A 7,920-nucleotide genomic window follows, 5' to 3' on the forward strand; every position below is an offset into this window, starting at 1 on the left:
TTTCCACTGTCTTGTGTTTTCATTGGGCACTGGGTGTACCCCACATCAGCTCCTTTTAAAAGAATTAAGAATCTAGCAACATATCCAGTATCTCTTCCATTACAGTTGTCACTCAAATAACAGGGTTATAAAAGTTCTGGTGAAGTTGAAAGCTTTTTGATGACCAAAAAAAAATTGCAGTATATTCTCATCCAAAAATTCCCAGAAAGGTTTGTATAACTTAACATGCATATGTTCAACTTTAGACCTACTCGGCATAACTGAGATTAATGAACATTACTGACTGCTAGTAATTTCAGTAAAAGTAATTTCTGAGGAAAAGTTTAATTCCACTATCTGTTGTGTGCAAGGTAACTACCATTTTATCTTCTCTCATCAGTAATAGTCACCACAGTTAACACTAATAAGATTCCTTAATGATAGAAGCAGCCTCAAATCTTGGTTAAGAGGGGGCCCTTGTTAAAGCTGGCAGAAGAAACAAGTTGGAGGATAGGAACATACAATCCCACTGTTCCTAATACTTCATTTTGTGATGTGTTTTCAAAACTGCTTGCTTTTAGATGCTAATTTATTTTTAGGTTGTATTTTGTACTGCATTGATTTCGCATAAGCCACCTTGGGTGCATTTGTAAGAAAGCAAAGTATAAGTTCATAGTATTTCAAATTTTACTAATGAACCTAACTGAGTGGCTATCAGTGTGAGCCTGTGGCTTCTAGATTGAAATACGCATGCCAGATCCAAATTAGCTTTCACACAAACTGACGGTTGACTGATTACAGTCTCTTATAATAAAGCGTTCGTGTCTTAGCTTATATGCTGCAAAATGTGCTTATTACAGTTGCTACATTATTATTTTTTTACTAATTAAGTCTAGATTGTTAGTATAAATGACTTTCACAGCTGCCCAGCAAAACTAGTTTAATATCAAGACAGTGCTTAAAACCCAAGATAAGGATTGGGTAAGGTGCTGCTATTCTATTAAGAGCAACATAATGGAAAACAGCCTCCCACGTAGTTCATAACCTGAGCGTGTTGAATAGCATTGGAGCACAGGCTCTTTCAACATTGCAAGTTTTCATTATTAACCATTGTCCGACCTTTTCATGCGGGAAACTGCACAGACTGACCCTGCTGTGTTAACTTGTGTATTTCTGCAAGAGCTTTCATTAACCGGTTCTCCTCAGAGAATGGGTTATACAATCTTCATTCTGTTAACTAAATGTATAGCCGATAATTAGGTTTTTCCAAAAACAAACAGCTGATTTTTAAAAATAAAAAGTTGGGTTCTTTGTTCATGGCTATAGTAAAGTACAGTAAGAGCCCTTAGAAACTGGTAAATGTGAGATTCTTGTGCTTTGTTCTGTCAGGCTAAGCTAGTGACATGAAATGGTGTCTAGGAGTGAGCTATAGCTTGTCTCATACCTAGTATTATACAGTCATACCTCGGGTTACAGATGCTTCGAGTTGCGCACTGCGCTGAACCCACGAGTACCGGAACAGGTTACTTCCGGGTTTCGGCTTTTGCACATAAGCGCCGAATTGCAACCCGTGCGTGCACAGATGTGACGCTGTGGGTTGCGAACGTGCTTCCCGCATGGATGTTTGCAACCCGAGCGTCCACTGTAATGCAATTCCTACAGCCAAGCTGGTGCCAGATATTGCTCTGCTTTCCTTCGGACCACATCAGCAAAGCCAAGATATGGGGTCATGCTATCTGGGCAACCCAGGGCCTCCATACACCCCAGGCTTGCATCCTCGGGATGTCACTTCAGTGCTGCTAATGCATTGGTTTGACTTCACTCCTGGAGGCGCACTCCATTGTCTCAAAACAAATGGATGCCAGCGACATTTTGCATTTAAGGGATCAATTTACCGGTAATTCATTGTATATGTTTCCACTATCCATACATAGCAGTAGCTGAGATTTATATGAGACACATAATTAGCATTTTTTGAGAATCGGGGTGTGTGTGCTAGATTTTACCCTTTATTACAAGGGTGAGGAGCAGATAGCACCCGAGATCCTGAACACCACCGCAAGCCCATTTTGACAGCTGGCCATCTGTGAATCACCTGACATCACCAAGAGGTCAGCTGACCCAAACTAAAAAAAAATAATTCATTGGCAGGGGCATAGCTTGAACTTTGCCTGCAGAGGGGGATCCTTCCTCTGACCAGCATCAATTCAAGTTAGTGATGCAATGAATATTAGTGCTTACAGCAAACCTGCTTTGGGCATCAGAATCATTTTTAATTTGTATACCGCCTTTGTATCTTCCAACAGTCAAGGCGGTTTACAAGCTGAAGAAACAAAAAATGTACATCTTAGAACAATCTAATACAATACAAAAATGTGATAATAAAACATAACTTTAAAATAGGCAGCCTACATCAAAAAAGTAGCAATCAACAATCAATTAGAATAGTATAAAATAGGTAAAGGGACCCCTGACCATTAGGTCCAGTCGTGGCCGACTCTGGGGTTGCGGCACTCATTTCGCTTTATTGGCCGAGGAAGCCGGCGTACAGCTTCCAAGTCATGTGGCCAGCATGACTAAGCCACTTCTGGCAAACCAGAGCAGCGCACGGAAACGCCGTTTACCTTCCTGCCAGAGCGGTACCTATTTATCTACTTGCACTTTGACATGCTTTCGAACTGCTAGGTTGGCAGGAGCAGGGACCAAGCGACGGGAGCTCACCCCGTCGCGGGGATTCGAACTGCCAACCTTCTGATCAGCAAGTCCTAGGCTCTGTGGTTTAACCCACAGCGCCACCCGCGTCCCTAGTATAAAATAATATCAACATAAAAGCTAAACAGAAATCCACTCAACAGTTACAATAATATCTAAACTATAATCAATAAAACAACGGCAAGCCACAGTACATAAAGCAATACAGTACACATTGAGAAGCAGAGGGTGGGTCAAGGCAGGTGGAAGGAGGCCTTGTCTGATGGGAGTCTATCCCCTCACAGTTCTTCCTCCAGGGCCAGCTCCCTTATGAGGACTGGTTGCTCTACGGAGTCCTCCACTGCTATTATAGGAAACTTGCTGTCAATGCCAATCAGCGAATGGGCATTGGCTGCAACCTTCAGTTGCCAGGGAACCGTTAGGATCCCTTCAAGGCTCCCAATTTTACACTGGCGTTCACATTTCCACCTGCCCCATGTCTGATGTCACATAGGATGCAAGGTGTGGAGCAGCTATCCACACATTGAGCAAAATAATCTTGTGGTGCCGGGCTTAGGTCAAATGTGGCCTATGGGCCAGAGGTTCCACCATATCTGCTTTACTATTATCCCAGCCCAGATCAGGACCCTGTGCCATCGGTGTTCTGAGGTGAGGAGAATAAATTGCATGATTGTATTTCTGGTGGAAGCATCTGTCAGCGCTGTGACTCTGCAATGATACTGTGACTGAAAGATGACAAAGTTAGGTGTAATCAATGTTACATTGTGAAAATGATTAGCAGCAGGGCACTGGCTATTTTGCAATTGAAAAAGAGGTTGAGTATTTCCACGCTGAATATCGTCGGCAAAACTGCAATCTGATAATGTAAAAAAAGAGAATCTGATTTCAGCATACAACTGTTTTATATAGGAAATAAGCATTAAATATGGATAAACCCAGAAGAGTAAGTTGTAACTAAACATAAAAACCCGTGTCTGACTCACAAAGTTTGTATTTCAGAAAATAACCAAATACAATGAGATGTTTCTGTAATATAGTACTGAAAACTGCAATGCAAATTGTTCTAGTGTTAAGAACAAAGGCATATTTTTGTGTCTGCAGGAGGTATTATAGCAATATAGCCATGTTAATGTTGTAAAACACAAAGCAAACTGAAGATGAGTTGGCAGAAAACATGTTAAATATTTGCTTTGATTATTCTCTCAACCTTTCCCTGAATTTACGAATCTCCACAGAGGCTTATTTAAAAATAGCTATGCTTTGTTGGGCGGTATTTAGCAAGCAACGTTAATTCCATCCTACAGCTCTGAACAACTTCTCCAGGCTGTAGGAAGCTTCAGCCACAAATAGACCTTCAGAAAGGGATTGAAAGACCCTCAGGGGCTGGACCACAGCCTGAACCCACATCTACACCTCTGGGGTCTGTAGACCAGGATAAAAAGATACCACCACTAGAACAATAACAGATTTGACCAGGATGTCTCTGCAGCTTCTGAGTTGGAACATAAATGGCGCCAACATTCCGGAGAAAAGGAGAAGGATATTTCATATCTTGAAAAAAGAACAATTGGACGTTATTTGCTTGCAAGAAACACATGTGACTAGGCTACATAGAAAAGTGTTAATAAATAAAAGATTAGGCCAAGAATTTATTTCATCGGACCGAGTAAAGAAAAGAGGTGTGGTGATATATGCAAAAGAGAGCCTGTCACCAAAATTTTTATTTAAAGATGAACAAGGACGAATTTTGGCAATAGAGATCCAGACCCAAGGAGAAAAGTTTTTGTTATTAGGAATTTATGCGACAAATGAGGGAAAATCGGAATTCTACAAGAACCTGCACGAGATCATGCTGGACTATCTGGACTATGATAACATCATCATGATGGGAGATTTGAATGGAGTGGTATCAACCAACATGGATAAGTCACATAGCCAAAACATGACAAAAGACGGCAGACTACCGAAAACATTCTTTGACATGACTGACAACATGGACTTGATTGATATTTGGAGAACAAAGAACCCTCTAGGAAGAGAAGGAACATTCTTTTCTGAAGCCCAACTGACATGGACAAGAATCGACCAAATTTGGATAACCAGAGGCCTGGCACCCAAGATAAAAAAAGTGGAAATCTGCCCAAAGACTTGCTCCGACCATAATGCGGTGAAGATGGATATGAGATTAACTCCAACCGGCTCCTTTAGATGGAGGATGAATGACAACTTGTTTAGAGATCAGGACATTATTAAAAAGGCCCAAAAAGCTTTGAAGGACTATTTTGAGATAAACCTGAATACTACGGTGGAAAAAAGAACTGTATGGGACGCAAGTAAGGCGGTCATGAGGGGGTTTCTGATACAACAGAATACTATCAAGAAAAAAGTACAGAATGATAAGAAAGATAAGATCTTGGAGAAAATTAAAGGCGAGAAGAAGTTAAGATCGAGACCGAAATCAAAGGAGATATTAAGAGAAATCAAACATTATCAAGCACAATATTCAAAACTGATAAACCAGGAAGTGGAATGGAAAGTTAAGTTAATGAAACAAAGATCCTTTGAATCGGCAAATAAATGTGGAAAGCTGCTAGCATGGCAGCTGAAAAAGAGACAAAAGCTCAACACAGTAACAAATTTAGAAATTGAGGGAAGAAATATTCAGAACCCAGTGGAAATCAGAAAGTCCTTCCAGAGATATTTCAAACAACTATATACTCAAGGGCCGCAAAATGAATCAGAGATAGAACAGTTTCTAAAGAAGAATGGTTTACCAAAGTTGACTCTCCGGAATAGAACAATCCTGAATTATAAAATAACACAATTAGAGATCGAGGAGGCCATTCAGAACATGCAACTGGGCAAGTCTCCAGGGCCAGATGGGCTTACCTCCAAATATTATAAGACATTGAAAGACTATTTGATACATCCATTAATGGAGGTTTGCAATGAAATTATGGAGGGGAAGAAGGCACCGGAGTCGTGGAAATCATCACATTGATACCCAAACTAGAAACTGAAAAGACACAACTTAAGAATTACCGCCCCATCTCCCTCCTAAATGTGGATTATAAAATATTTGCAGACATTTTAGCAAGTAGATTTAAAAAAGTTTTGAATGAAGTAATTCACAAGGACCAGGCAGTCTTTCTCCCAGGTAGACATTTGTTTGCAAACACAAGGAACATTATTGATATTTTGGAACTCTTGCAAACAAACATTAATACAAAAGCAGTCTTGATATTTATAGATGCGGAGAAGGCCTTTGACAATATCTCCTGGAAGTTTATGAAGAAAAATTTGGAAGGAATGGGAGTGGGGCGGGGGTTTTACAATGGGATAGAGGCAATTTATTCAGAGCAAAAGGCAAAACTGATAGTTAACAATGTGGTGACAGAAGAGTTTAGAATTGAAAAAGGAACACGACAAGGTTGCCCTATATCCCCTTTGTTATTTATATCGGTCCTAGAAGTGCTCTTGAATATGATCAGAGGAGACCGGTTGGTGGAAGGTATCCAGGTCGGAGTGAAACAATATAAACTGAAAGCATTTGCAGATGACCTAGTTTTGACCCTACAGGAGCCAGAGCCTACTACTAAAAGGGTATTGCAACTGATTTATGAGTTTGGTCGAGTGGCGGGATTTAAACTTAATAAGCAAAAAACTAAGGTTTTGGAAAAAAAAATTGACTTCTTCAGAATCAGAAAGGTTTCAGAAAGAGACAGAATTAAATGTGGTTAAAAAAGTGAGATACCTAGGGGTAAATATAACAGCGAAGAACAGGAACTTCTTTGAAGACAATTATGAAAAATGTTGGTCTGAAATTAAAAGGGATTTAGATGCTTGGTCAAGACTGAAACTTTCTTTGACAGGACGTATTGCTGCAATTAAGATGAATGTATTGCCAAAAATGTTATTTTTGTTTCAAACTTTGCAGATTGTGGACAAAATGGAGTGTTTTGGGAGGTGGCAGAGAGATATTTCAAGATTTGTCTGGCAGGGCAAAAAGCCCAGAATTAAGTTTAAGATATTAACTGACGCTAAAGAAAGAGGGGGATTTCCCCTGCCAGACCTAAAGTTGTATTATGAATCAGCAGCTTTCTGCTGGTTGAAAGACTGGCTGCTTCTTGAGAACACTGATGTTTTAGATTTGGAAGGATTCAACAATGCGTTTGGGTGGCATGCATATCTGTGGTATGACAAGGCTAAAATACATAAGAATTTCAAGAACCATGTTGTCAGAAAAGTAGTATTTAATGTCTGGTTGAAATATAAAGACTTACTGGAAAACAAGACCCCAAGGTGGTTATCACCAATGGAGGCTAAGGCCGTGAAAAAACTCAATATGGAGGCCAAATGGCCGAAATATTGGGAAATAATAGAAAAAATGGAGATAACTGGAGGTTGCAGAGTATGGACAAAATAAAAGATAAAGTGCGAGATTGGCTACATTATGCTCAGATTAAAGAAGTTTTTAAGTTGGATAAAAAGGTAGGATTCCAGGTGGAAAAATCAAAGTTAGAAACTGAACTGTTAGAACCCAGCTCTAAGATACTTTCAAGAATGTATAATTTGCTGTTAAAATGGAATACACAGGATGAAACGGTCAAATCAGCCATGATAAAATAGGCACAGGACATAGGGTACAACATCATGTTTGCTGACTGGGAAAAGTTATGGACCACAGGTTTGAGATTTACGGCATGTAATGCCCTGAAAGAAAATATTATGAAAATGATATACAGGTGGTACATGACCCCAGTCAAGCTTGCAAAGATATACCATGTGTCTGATAATAAATGTTGGAAGTGTAAAGATGCTGAAGGAACATTCTTTCACCTCTGGTGGACTTGCCCTAGAGTGAAGGTTTTCTGGGAAATGATTTATAATGAACTGAAAAAGGTATTTAAGTATACCTTCCCTAAGAAACCAGAGGCCTTTCTCTTGGGCATTGTTGGTCAGAGTGTGCAAAAGAAGGATCGAACCTTTTTTATGTACGCTACAACAGCAGCAAGGATACTCAGCCACAAATATTTACTATACATTTCACATCCGAGTGCAAAGCTTCTTATTTCTTATTTATTAAAACATTTCTATATCTCCTCCCTGTGGAACGCCCTCTCATCAGATGTCAAGGAGACAAATAACTACGTAAACAACTTTTAGGACACCTGAAGGCAGCCCCGTATTGGGAGGTTTTTAATGGTTGATGTTTCATTATGTTTTTAC

The sequence above is a fragment of the Podarcis cretensis genome, assembly GCF_951804945.1.
Source record: "Podarcis cretensis genome assembly, chromosome: 12".
NCBI classification, from domain to species: domain Eukaryota; kingdom Metazoa; phylum Chordata; class Lepidosauria; order Squamata; family Lacertidae; genus Podarcis; species Podarcis cretensis.